General features: G+C 45.3%; 1 protein-coding gene and 1 long non-coding RNA gene across 2 annotated transcripts in view; one reads left to right on the top strand and one right to left on the bottom strand.

The window, feature by feature from the left end:
• The window catches only part of LOC138300025 (uncharacterized), a 169,297-nt gene extending 158,611 nt beyond the window's left edge, over positions 1–10,686 (top strand). The window contains exons 2-4 of the long non-coding RNA XR_011204868.1: positions 7,361–7,423; positions 7,544–7,615; positions 7,778–10,686. This is a non-coding gene — a long non-coding RNA (uncharacterized lncRNA). The remainder of the gene's footprint in view (positions 1–7,360; positions 7,424–7,543; positions 7,616–7,777) is intronic.
• GRM4 (glutamate metabotropic receptor 4) overlaps positions 1–12,659 on the bottom strand; it is a 970,099-nt gene that overhangs the window by 259,994 nt on the left and 697,446 nt on the right. The gene's annotated exons all lie outside the window — the stretch shown is intronic.

The following is a 12,659-nucleotide window of genomic DNA, read 5'->3' as shown; positions in this document are numbered from 1 at the left end:
TGATCATCGCTGAAGTTGAAAAAAATTGACTCTGGGTAGCTATAAACTGGGGGTCAAGGTGCGGCAGTGCAAAGGGGTGGAGTCACAAGGGGTGGAGCTAGAAAGTAGAGTCTGACAGTCAAAAAATATTTATTTATTTAAAAAAAAAAATCGTTTCAAAGAAATTGGCAACAAGGACATATTTGAAAGTAAATCTGCTCTATATTACTGAATTGGTCACAAGCAGGCTGCATTTTAAAATATCGTATAGGCTTACACCTGCTGCAGAGGCCATTGTGTGCCCAGGGACTTTTGAGGGCATTATACGAGCAGTAAGATAACGAGCAGTAAGATAACGTTAGAGGTTAACCAAGTTCTGGGAGAGTTCTGTGTTTTGTCCAATGGTAGTTTTGACTCATAAAGTAGCATTGAGGGTTAATGTACTTGCTGCAAAGCACATTGTTTTGCATGCAGACCACAGCTTTTTTTTTTTTTTAGCTAAGTAAGTGGGCTGCTGCTTTTTACACTGAGATCATGCTTTTGCTTCCAGTTCATAAGTTGCAAGGCTTCTAAAATAGCACAGTGCTCTATTTACTGGCATCAATGAGTTGCAGGCAAACTCTGCACCATGAGCTTAGATCCTTATTGTCTTTCCTCAATCGGTTGTTATTCTAAGATTGCAAAGATGGTTCCTTTGGGAAGTCATGAAGTCCTAATAGAACCGAAAGCTACAATCACTGCATTAAGTTTTATATCCCGACTTTGTGTTTACCCCATCCATTTACTCAACATATGATCAGGGCCACTGGAGTTATGCAGCAGGAGAGGGCCAAATTATGTGGCAGGTTTGAGTAAATTATACATCAGGAAAGGCAAATTATGCAGCATAATGAGGCATATTTTAGAACGGTATTACTTCGTTATTTTATCATTTTTAACTTGGTAACACTCTTCAGGGCATTGGTTGAAACACATTAGTACCAGCTTAACACCCAAATATAGCAATATGCAACAGAAACATGGCCAGTCCAGTTTTGTAAAGGGCATTCCACTGCACAGCACCATTTGTTGTTTTATTTTTAGTAACTTTTGAACTGTTTGAGCTAGAAATAAAGTTTTTCTTTTTTTATAAATCTGCAGATAATGTGGCAGATGATGGATCAGGTGGCAGCGTGACAAATCTATAATTATGCAAAAATAGCTGCAGCTGCACAATCACATATTTCCAGTGATCCTGCATATAATGTCTACAAATATGGATGATATGCGATTTCTACACTTTAAGTTATAACCCTCATTGTCTCATGCAACATTTCCTGTACCTTGATTTACACATGTGTATGATTTATTGTGTCTCTGTGTGCGATATACACTGTACACTGGAATTAGTAACATTATAAAAGAATTAAATAAAAAATAAAAAACTGTAGGTGCCATTTAGATCATTATTTGTGTAATTACTCATGCAGACAGATACATCTTGTATTCTTACCATGTAAGCATATCTCTTGTATAGGGAGTTGGACAAAGTTAAAAGCCTGCTTCTAAATTATAGTTTCTCTTAAGTACTTGTGAAGTGATAACATGCTGTGGACCTTTGTTTTCTTCCATTGCTCTGGTTTTTAGGTGTTGGGCTCCAGATAGCTCCAATCCAGATTTACACTCAAACAAAATGAGGGCTGACAGACTTTTAAATTAAGACTTTGGTCCCACCTTGAAGTGTAAATAAGAAAGCCCCCTCACCACATGCAATGGAATGCAGACAATGTGCGGGCTCTGCTGAATTATGTAATGGTGTCGGAAAATGACACCATGACAAATTCAGCGTGTTTTTCCTTGGTTGGCCGGATCCCAGATCCGTCCAGAAATAGTTCTCAGAGCCAGGATATGGTACGATCCTCCTACTTTCCAGCAAGGATCCTGAACTTCATTTCTGATCAGGAGCTTCAGTTAAGGGAATCATAATGGTGTCCATCAAAGAAAAACACATTTTGTATATAACAAATATTAAAAATTCCTCTATAATGAAGCACCTGAACACGTTATGGATGATGCTGGAACCACAGCCACATTGTCCCATTGCCTGCGAGAGACTTATTTGAGAATTTACTGACTCTTTGATGACAGGAAACAATACACTGGCTGTCTCAATGACTATTGTGAGTAAGTAGCCTCTTTCTAGCCTTGTTTCCCCCACTTTTGGCCTGTTTGTGAGTGTATGTCAGGGTGTTTTCACTGTCTCACTGGGATCCTGCTAGCCAGGGCCCAGTGCTCATAGTGAAAACCCTATGTTTTCAGTATGTTTGTTATGTGTCACTGGGACCCTGCTAGCCAGGACCCCAGTGCTCATAAATTTGTGATCTATAGGTATGTGTTCTCTGTGTGATGCCTAACTGTCTCACTGAGGCTCTGCTAACCAGAACCTCAGTGGTTATGCTCTCTCTGTACAAATTGTCACTAACAGGCTAGTGACCAATTTCACCAATTTAAATTGGCATACTGGAACACCCTTATAATTCCCTAGTATATGGTACTGAGGTACCCAGGGTATTGGGGTTCCAGGAGATCCCTATGGGCTGCAGCATTTCTTTTGCCACCCATAGAGAGCTCTGACAATTCTTACACAGGCCTGCCACTGCAGCCTGAGTGAAATAACGTCCACGTTATTTCACAGCCATTTACCACTGCACTTAAGTAATTTATAAGTCACCTATATGTCTAACCTTTACCTGGTAAAGGTTGGGTGCTAAGTTACTTAGTGTGTGGGCACCCTGGCACTAGCCAAGGTGCCCCTACATTGTTCAGGGCAAATTCCCCGGACTTTGTGAGTGCGGGGACACCATTACACACGTGCACTATACATATGTCACCACATATGTATAGCGTCACAATGGTAACTCCGAACATGGCCATGTAACATGTCTAAGGTCATGGAATTGTCACCCCAATGCCATTCTGGCATTGGGGAGACAATTCCATGATCCCCCGAGTCTCTAGCACAGACCCGGGTACTGCCAAACTACCTTTCCCGGGGTTTCACTGCAGCTGCTGCCAACCCCTCAGACAGGTTTGTGCCCTCCTGGGGTCCAGCCATGCTTGGCCCAGGAAGGCAGAACAAAGGACTTCCTCAGAGAGAGGGTGTTACACCCTCTCCCTTTGGAAAAAGGTGACAGGGCTGGAGAGGAGTAGCCTCCTCCAGGTTCTGGAAATGCTTTGATGGGCACAGATGGTGCCCATCTCTGCATAAGCCAGTCTACACCGGTTCAGGGATCCCCCAGCCCTGCTCTGGCGCGAAACTGGACAAAGGAAAGGGGAGTGACCACTCCCCTGACCTGCACCTCCCCTGGGAGGTGCCCAGAGCTCCTCCAGTGTGCTCCAGACCTCTGCCATTTTGGAAACAGAGGTGCTGCTGGCACACTGGACTGCTCTGAGTGGCCCGGGCCAGCAGGTGATGTCAGAGACTCCTTCTGATAGGCTCTTACCTGTGTTGCTAGCCTATCCTCCTTCCTAAGTAGCCAAACCTCCTTTTCTGGCTATTTAGGGTCTCTGCTTTGGGGAATTCTTTAGATAACGAATGCAAGAGCTCATCAGAGTTCCTCTGCATCTCTCTCTTCACCTTCTGCCAAGGAATTGACCGCTGACTGCTCTGGAAGCCTGCAAAACTGCAACAAAGTAGCAAAGACGACTTCTACGACCTTGTAACGCTGATCCAGCTGCCTACTCGACTGTTTTCCTGGTGGTGCATGCTGTGGGGGTAGTCTGCCTCCTCTCTGCACTAGAAGCTCCGAAGAAATCTCCCGTGGGTCGACGGAATCTTCCCCCTGCAACCGCAGGCACCAAAAGACTGCATCGTCGGTCCTCTGGGTCTCCTCTCAGCATGACGAGCGAGGTCCCTGGAACTCAGCAACTCTGTCCAAGTGACTCCCACAGTCCAGTGACTCTTCAGTCCAAGTTTGGTGGAGGTAAGTCCTTGCCTCCCCACGCTAGACTGCATTGTTGGGTACCGCGTGATTTGCAGCTGCTCCGGCTCCTGTGCACTCTTCCAGGATTTCCTTTGTGCACAGCCAAGCCTGGGTCCCCGACACTCTAACCTGTAGTGCACGACCTCCTGAGTTGTCCTCCGGCGTCATGGGACCTTCCTTTGTGACTTCGGGTGAGCTCCGGTTCACTCCACTTTGTAGTGCCTGTTCTGGCACTTATGAGGGTGCTGCTTGCTTCTGAGTGGGCTTTTTGTCTTGCTGGACGCCCCCTCTGTCTCCTCACGCAATTAGGGACATCCTGGTCCCTCCTGGGCCACAGCAGCATCCAAAAACCCTAACCACAACCCTTGCAGCTAACAAGGCTTGTTTGTGGTTTTTCTGCACGGAAACACCTCTGTAAGCTTCTTCACGATGTGGGACATCCATTTTCCAAAGGGAAAGTTCCTAGTCCTCTTCGTTCTTGCAGAATCTACAGCTTCTACCATCTGGTGGCAGCTTATTTCCACCCACAGCTGGCATTTCCTGGGCATCTGCCCACTCCCGACTTGATCGTGACTTTTGGACTTGGTCCCCTTGTTCCACAGGTACTCTCGTCTGGAAATCCATCGTTGTTGCATTGCTGGTGTTGGTCTTCCTTGCAGAATTCCCCTATCACGACTTCTGTGCTCTCTGGGGAACTTAGGTGCACTTTGCACCCACTTTTCAGGGTCTTGGGGTGGGCTATTTTTCTAACCCTCACTGTTTTCTTACAGTCCCAGCGACCCTCTACAAGGTCACATAGGTTTGGGGTCCATTCGTGGTTCGCATTCCACTTCTAGAGTATATGGTTTGTGTTGCCCCTATCCCTATGTGCCCTCATTGCAATCTATTGTGACTGTACATTGCTTGCATGGCTTTCTATTGCTATTACTGCATATTTTTGGTATTGTGTACATATATCTTGTGTATATTTGCTATCCTCATACTGAGGGTACTCACTATGATACTTTTGGCATATTGTCCTAAAAATAAAGTACCTTTATTTTTAGTATATCTGTGTATTGTGTTTTCTTATGATATTGTGCATATGACACCAGTGGTATAGTAGGAGCTTCACACGTCTCCTAGTTCAGCCTAAGCTGCTCTGCTAAGCTACCTTTTCTATCAGCCTAAGCTGCTAGACACCCCTCTACACTAACAAGGGATACCTGGACCTGGTGCAAGGTGTAAGTACCCCTTGGTACCCACTACAAACCAGGCCAAGCCTCCTACAACTATGAATTACGAAAACAAGCTGTCCCAACAGACAAATATCAGAAAATGCTCTTTTATTTGCTGTGTGCATCAAACACCGTCCTGCTGCTGCCATGATAGAACTGTTTGACATACTTCTGATGACATCCCGATGCCATCAGAAAACATGCTGTCTCACCACCAATGGCATCAGAGCACACAGGGCACTGTCATCGTCTTGCATCTAATAACATGAGACAAAATACTGTCCTGTTGTCGATGACACCGGCACACACATCTCATTGTTGTCAACATCAGAGAATGCCGTCACTCCTAATGACAAGCCCAGTAGATTATGAGAGCAGCAGAGCTGCAGCTCCTATCTGTTCAGGAGGTGCATTGGCACAGGGTCCTAGAGGCCTGAGGGGCCCGGTGAGCCCGAATTATTACTGTATTTTATAACTGAAACTGCAGCCAGGCTACCATTTCCTTCCTTGCACTAGGGCCCAAGATGCAATGTCTGCACAACTGTGGAGGAGCGATCCCAGTTTGAGTGCCTGGGGAGCAAGTGTGTGGGAGCGACTGAGAAAAACCATAACAACATAGCCCAGTCACAGAGCATGTGAGCAAAGCAATGGATGGGAAATGGTGACAAGTCACATTTCTGGTTGATGAGAGCCTAAAATACTTGCTGATTGGAATTTACTTCATGGAATATTGGGAAGTCTGTACAAGTGCTCATGATATATGTTTGGCCAACTTTAAAGGATACTTCATTCTGAACAATTTTAGGGCCTGCGTGTGTTTATATGAAAGAGTAAATAACATACATGAGATCATTCCTTATAGGAGTTTGTCCTCCTTCATTGTGAAAGTTCTTCATATGAGATTATTTTTTTGTGACTGTGTGATTCTTTACATACTTTTGGTCATTAGGGAATTGCATAAAAAGGGTTGCATTGTCTGTCTGCGTTAACCCAGGAATCAAATATTGAGCCAAACATCCAAGAGGTTCCCCTCACCAAAGAACAAAGATGGGTATATCGCCTCAAGACCCACACGATGGAATCAATGATCACATACTAAGGTTACAAATAAGTACTGGTAGTTACTTTGACTCTGGACATTAATCTTGACTTTTACACGAAATCCAGTATGATTAGTGGACTAACCATTGACATTCCCCTTTCTCTACATCTACACTTTAATGCTTGTCTCCAGGGAACATGTCAGTCTGACGCACACCCCCACAAGCCTCCGTTTGTGATCAGAAACCTGCAGTAATGAGAGTACAGTATGTCCTTTGATACTAGGCACTCTGAACCCAACTTATCCCACCAGTGATCATAAAATTATTTTATGTATTTATTCACATTTTTACACCTTCAAAATAGTCTCCGCGTGGAATAAATAAATATATACATCACTGGGTTACCATGACGACATCGCCTAAACAAAACTATGCTGCTCTGTCTCGAAGGCCAATGGCACCCAGTCACCAGAAGGAACCACCATACCACAAACCCCACATTGCATCATGGATAGCGCGACGAGTCACACATTCACATCCTGAATGTCCCAGAGACCACAAGGAGGAGGTTGACATGCCAATGACATGCTTTTGTTCTCAAAAACATTCACACTGCCCCCATTCTCCAATATTTGGGGGCGACTCAGAGCAGATAGGATCCTTGGATGAAATTAGTATTCATTCTTCAACTCCCTACGACCCTCACTAAGCAATAACTGGCAAATGACTGATATACTTTATCTTCGTTTCCACCTCAGTGTGAGGGTCCTTTTGTGTGCTCCCTTCATGGGGCTATAATTCCCATATTTTAGGGTATGAATGTCTAAGTGGAGGACACATCTATGCACTGAGTGCCATGTGTGGTTTGCATTTCATCACACTCTTTATGTGTTTTTACAACTGTTTGTGTGTGATTTGCAGTGCACTTTTTGAACCTATTTGTTGTAGCACCGAACACGTGCTGGAGAGACATAACTCGTGACATCTTTCTTCCTTTTAAAGTTGTCTCGTACTTATGTGCATTACTTTATCTGTATCCCTCCAGGACTACCCTCAGCTAGAACTCGTTGGAGAACTGCGAGTATTTTGGGATGCTTTACAGGAATGATGATCAATCTGAATTCAGCCTATAACATGTATTATGTGTTTGATTAACCAGATTATAGCGATCCAGCTACTGAAGAAAGCCAGGGACGACGGAGGGGTCCACACAACGGCTGAAGTAGGTTGACCAGGTGGATGCAGAAGTAAGAATTAAAGATTGGTGGCAGACTCAGGGATTTTTAAAAACATTATTTACATGGATCTCGCTCTCTCTCTCTCTCTCTCTCTCTTTCGTCAGGAAAGCCATTTTTTGCAGTAATAATTTCCGATGAAGGAGCCTGCCCAATGATGAAACATGCCACCAAGGTTGGTGAGTGAGAGTTCCCCTTACAATTTTTTTTAATGAAATTTAGTGTACCTGATGGCCATATGTAGGATAGACAAGGGCCTGCAGTAATTGTTTTAAATTCACAAGGAAGACCCTTGGTGTTCTGTTTGTCTAATGTGTTTATTGCTTATTTTCCCTCAACAGATGTAATCCAGAGGAAGAGGATGAAACAAGGGATGAAAAAGAACCTACAATAGTGAGTTAGGGAGAAAGGGGGTGTCTGTTGGTGCATTAAAAGGCAAGAGCTCGGAGCAAGACTAGGTGGCTTCAAAAATGTGCACTGGTGGAAGTATATCTCCATGGTATTTTTGACTCTCTCAAACCAGAATCAACAGATCTGGGTTAGGCATATATTACAGGAGGTTGCAGGAATAAGCTACACAAACTACTAGCAGGGGCTGCACGTTGCAAAAGTAGCCTAAGTGGGGGAAAGCGGCCAAACTTTAATTCAACAGTTCTCCCACTCATCACTTAGGAATACCGGTTTCTCCGTTCCAGGTACCAGGCTGCTAGATGGCACTGTAGTCCACAGAAGTCAAGACACTTTCAGAAGATGCTCGTGGGGCCTGTCTGAACAGAAGGTGCTATCATAGGCACATTACAAAGGACATGGCAGTGCTGATGCAGAGGGAAGAGTGCAGAGGCAGGATGGAGGACTTGGCAGTTGTGATGAAGTTAGAGGAGATGGAGCGGACATGGCCCTCCTGTGGCTATTGTGTGGACAGAGTCAGGAGGCGAACGCAGAGCTGATCAAGCAATAACCGCCCTAAGATGCGCCTAATTGTGACTTGGGGACAAATAAGCAAGCAGACTCTCATGAAGGAAGGAGGGGGTTTGTTACATGTGCAGGGGGTGCTCCCTCAGGCTGCGAGGGGTGGGGGGCACAAACTGCAGCTGCTGCCTCTGTAACCCCAGCAACCCCGCTATCCAACTGGCCAAGCGCTGAAGCCATGAAGAGGTATAAAAGTGAAGCTTCATAGAAAACAGAGAGTGGGGGCAGAGTTAGAGAAAGAGAGGGCGAAAGAGAAAGAGAGGGAGAGAGGCCAGTGTAGGCTTGGTGCAGGGTGACTGCGTCTGAAAGTGGAAGCTCACTATCTAGGTCACTGAGATATGCTTGCTTGCACTGGCTCCCTACACATCAGCCTTGTGGCTTTTCAAACTGCTCCTTTCCTTCTAATTCTTTAGTTTGTTCCATCTCTGGCCTTCATTTACAGTATTTTTCCAAATCTAAGGCTATAACTAACGCTCTCTTTATATCCTTAACTAATTTAAGTCAGTTTCTCTATCTTGCTCTGTAGGTATTATTTAATTCTGCCACCCTGTCTCCCTCTGTGTCAAGCTCCTTTCTCACTATCCCTCTCTCCCTACTCTGTCTATTTTAGCCTAGTGTGTATTGCTTGCTCCTGTTGTTTGAAGCCCGGAGGTAGTTGTGTTCTAGCACTGATTTCCCCTGCCCTCATTTCCTTCTGACCAACTTGTACTTGTGGGTCATTCCTAAGGCATTTTCCATAGTGTGCAACTTACTGGCAACCTATGTGAGTATTCGGGGATCAGGGATGCGAATTGTGTCAGTGGCTTCGTTGTGGTATGTGGTGTGCCCATCAATCCCGCCGAGTAACCACTCCTTTTCACAGGATGTTCCACAGCGTCGTGAAGGATGAGGGGAGTTTGCTCTGTGGCCCTCTATGCTGCACCTGTGCTGTTTAAGCATGCTTTGCTGACGCCCATCAGACACATTGTTTCACTCTAAAATACTAAAACGATTGAATTTGCCAATGTTTGTTTTGCCTCGCCAGCCCTCTGGAGAATGTAGTCATTCCTTCTTGCATCGTCTAACACTGATTTGCCACACTCACGCATTCCCTCTCCTTCCCCTCACTCACCTTTCTCATTCAAACACTCAATTTCTTATTCACTTCTGTCTTGTCTCCTCCATTTCCTTGATGTTACCGCTCTCTTTCAACATGCCTGTGTGTGTCTCTCTCCTCAGTGGTCCCTTCTCTCTCTGACAGTCTATTCATGGGTCTGTCATTCCCTGCTCCCCTACAACTTACGCAAACTCTTGCACTGAATCTCCTCACTTGCGTCTTTTCTCTTTAGCTTAGTGGCCTCCCTTCCCCCACTACTTTCTCCCTCCATTGTCCTTTTATTCATTCCTCATCCTCTGTCCCCGGCACTTACTCCCCTTCCCTTCACGCGCGTCATGTCCAAAACAATACTAACTATTTTGGGAAAATAGGCGACCTTGACTGGTACACTTGCTGTTGCCAAAGTCATTTTCCATCATGTGACATCACAGCACAAGGGAGCAGCTGCTGGGGGCCTCCCCACCCCAGGCAGAGTCTGAGGCAAAGGCAGCCCAGAGCTTGCAGTCAGGAGGCGAGCTGTGCCTCAGTGCAGATGGAAACCGCTCCATAGAGGAGGAAACGCTGTAATTGTTCTCTATTGTTCTTTGTCGACACCGCAACAAAGCACATCTCCTGGAAATGTTGTAAAAAGAAAAAAAAAAACAGGGCATGCGGGCATTATAAGCAGAAATCTGGGAGGCGGCCTAGGAAGAGTGAATGGATCAGGGGTGAAAGGCAAGCAGCTGAGATCACCAAGAGGGCAGAGCTAAATATAACTGTTCACATCACATGAGAGAGTGACTTATCTGATATTACCTGCTAAGACCGGCCAGTTTGTTGCTGCCTTCAGCTGACTTTAGAGCTCGAACTGTGGAAAATGAGGTTTCAGAGCAAGTTTATGGATTGAAAGGGTATGGTTAATACATATCACCTGGGAGCGAATTGCAACAAAGTGGTACTAGAGGGGGAAAGCATCTAAATCCTCAGGGGTTGTTTTGGGGGGGCAAAAAGATAAGACTCTCTGGGTTTTCCAAGTGTTGAGGAGCTCCTCCTTGGGGCATGCCAGATTTTGAGCAGGAATATAGGTGACAAAGTCTCATTAAGGTAGATGAGAAAGAAGCCACGAGTGATCTTAAAGACTGAGGCCCATATTTATACTTTTTTAGCGCCACATTTGCGCCGCTTTTTAACGCAAAAGCGGCGCAAACATACAAAATACAATTGTATTTTGTAGGTTTGCGCCGCTTTTGCGTAAAAAAATGACGCAAATGCGGCGCTAAAAAAGTATAAGTATGGGCCTGAGATTGTTAATTATGAAGGAAATGAAATTCTCCAACCCGATGCTGGGAATGTGAGAGAGGTGGAAGTCTGGGGAAGATAAACAAGGTGACAATTGTGAAGTGAAGGACCACACCAAAGGGCGTGAAAGGGTATCAAGGTAGGGCGAACAAGGACTATTGAAATACTCTTGTTTGAACATTACTAACATTGAGTAGAGGTCTAGCTGCGTGAAATGGAAATAGGTGACAAATTTGGTGGATCATAAGTAGCCAATATCTTGCTGCAGTGGCTCTAGAGCAGATGATGTTTCTGAACCTAAAACTGCTATCAAATGAAATGGATGTGTTTCTGTTTGAGGTGGATGGCGACACTGTGTTAGGTCAGAAGGAGAAAGGTTGGGGCATAATTCAGGGTGCTGTGGAGATGGAATTTAGAGCCTCCCAGGATGTTTTTGCAGGGGTGGCATTAAGGAGCTGCAGGGGACAGAGATGAAATAACATGTATATTGTCTGCAAAGTGGTGACAGGAGGAGGCAAGAAAATGAAGATCACGCTCAGAGGGGAGGTCTAGGGCACAAATGGAACAGGAGCCAGCACTGAGCCTTGAGGAACACCAGAAGGTAGTTGGGCCTTAGGGGTTTGCACTCAAGACCACAAAGGTCTAAAGGATCTATCAGAATATAACACAGGATTCAACTGTACCTAATGGTGGGAATGTCTAGGGTTTCAAGTGGTGTGGGAAAATGGAAAGGGTAACTGCTTTCACGTAGTGCTGAGGTCGAGCAGGATGAGTCAATAGTTTGCTGATGTTCACAGGCGATGAAGTGTGGTACGCTGGTGAGAATGGCTTCTTTGGAGTTGAACATCGTTGTTGGACCTGGCTTTTTGACAGGGACATCCCCAAACTTTTTGCCTCCTTCCTCCTATTTTTTCTGACCTGTTGTTGTTGGCTTTTGACCTCTGGGCACTTTACCACTGCTAACCAGTGCTAAAGTGCATATGCTCTCTGGGTAAATTGTACTACTGATTGGTTTATCCATGATTGACTATTTAATTTACTTGTAAGTCCCTGGTAGAGTGCACTACATGTGCCTAGGGCAGGTAGATTAAATGCTACTAGTGGGCCTGCAGCACTGGTTGTGCCACCCACCTCAGTAGCCCCTTAACCCTGTCTCAGGCCTGCCATTGCAAGGCCTGTGTGTGCAGTTTCACTGCCACTTTGACTTGGCATTTAAAAGTACTTGCCAAGCCTAGAACTCCCCTTTTACTACATATAAGTCATCCCTAATGTGTGCCCTAGGTAACCCCTAGAGCAGGGTGCGGTGTAGGTAAAAGGCAGGACATGTACCTGTGTAGTTATATGTCCTGGTAGTGTGAAACTCCTAAATTCGTTTTTACACTACTGTGAGGCCTGCTCCTTTCATAGGCTAACATTGGGGCTGCCCTCATACACTGTTGAAGTGGCAGCTGCTGATCTGAAAGGAGCAGGAAGGTCATATTTAGTATGGCCAGAATGGTAATACAAAATCCTGCTGACTGGTGAAGTCGGATTTAATATTACTATTCTAGAAATGCCACTTTTAGAAAGTGAGCATTTCTTTGCACTAAAATCTTGTTGTGCCCTTCAATCCACGTCTGGCTAGGTTTAGTTGACAGCTCCTTGTGCATTCACTCAGACACACCCCAAACACAGGGTACTCAGCCTCACTTGCATACATCTGCATTTTGAATGGGTCTTCCTGGGCTGGGAGGGTGGAGGGCCTGCCCTCACACAAAGGACTGCCACACCCCCTACTGGGACTCTGGCAGACAGGATTGAGCTGAAAGGGAACTTAGTGCATTTCCTAGAGACTCTTTGAAGTCACCCCCACTTCAAAGGCACAACTTAGTATAAAACAG

The sequence above is a fragment of the Pleurodeles waltl genome, chromosome 6, assembly GCF_031143425.1.
Source record: "Pleurodeles waltl isolate 20211129_DDA chromosome 6, aPleWal1.hap1.20221129, whole genome shotgun sequence".
NCBI classification, from domain to species: domain Eukaryota; kingdom Metazoa; phylum Chordata; class Amphibia; order Caudata; family Salamandridae; genus Pleurodeles; species Pleurodeles waltl.
This window is presented reverse-complemented; position numbering and strand designations above follow the sequence as displayed.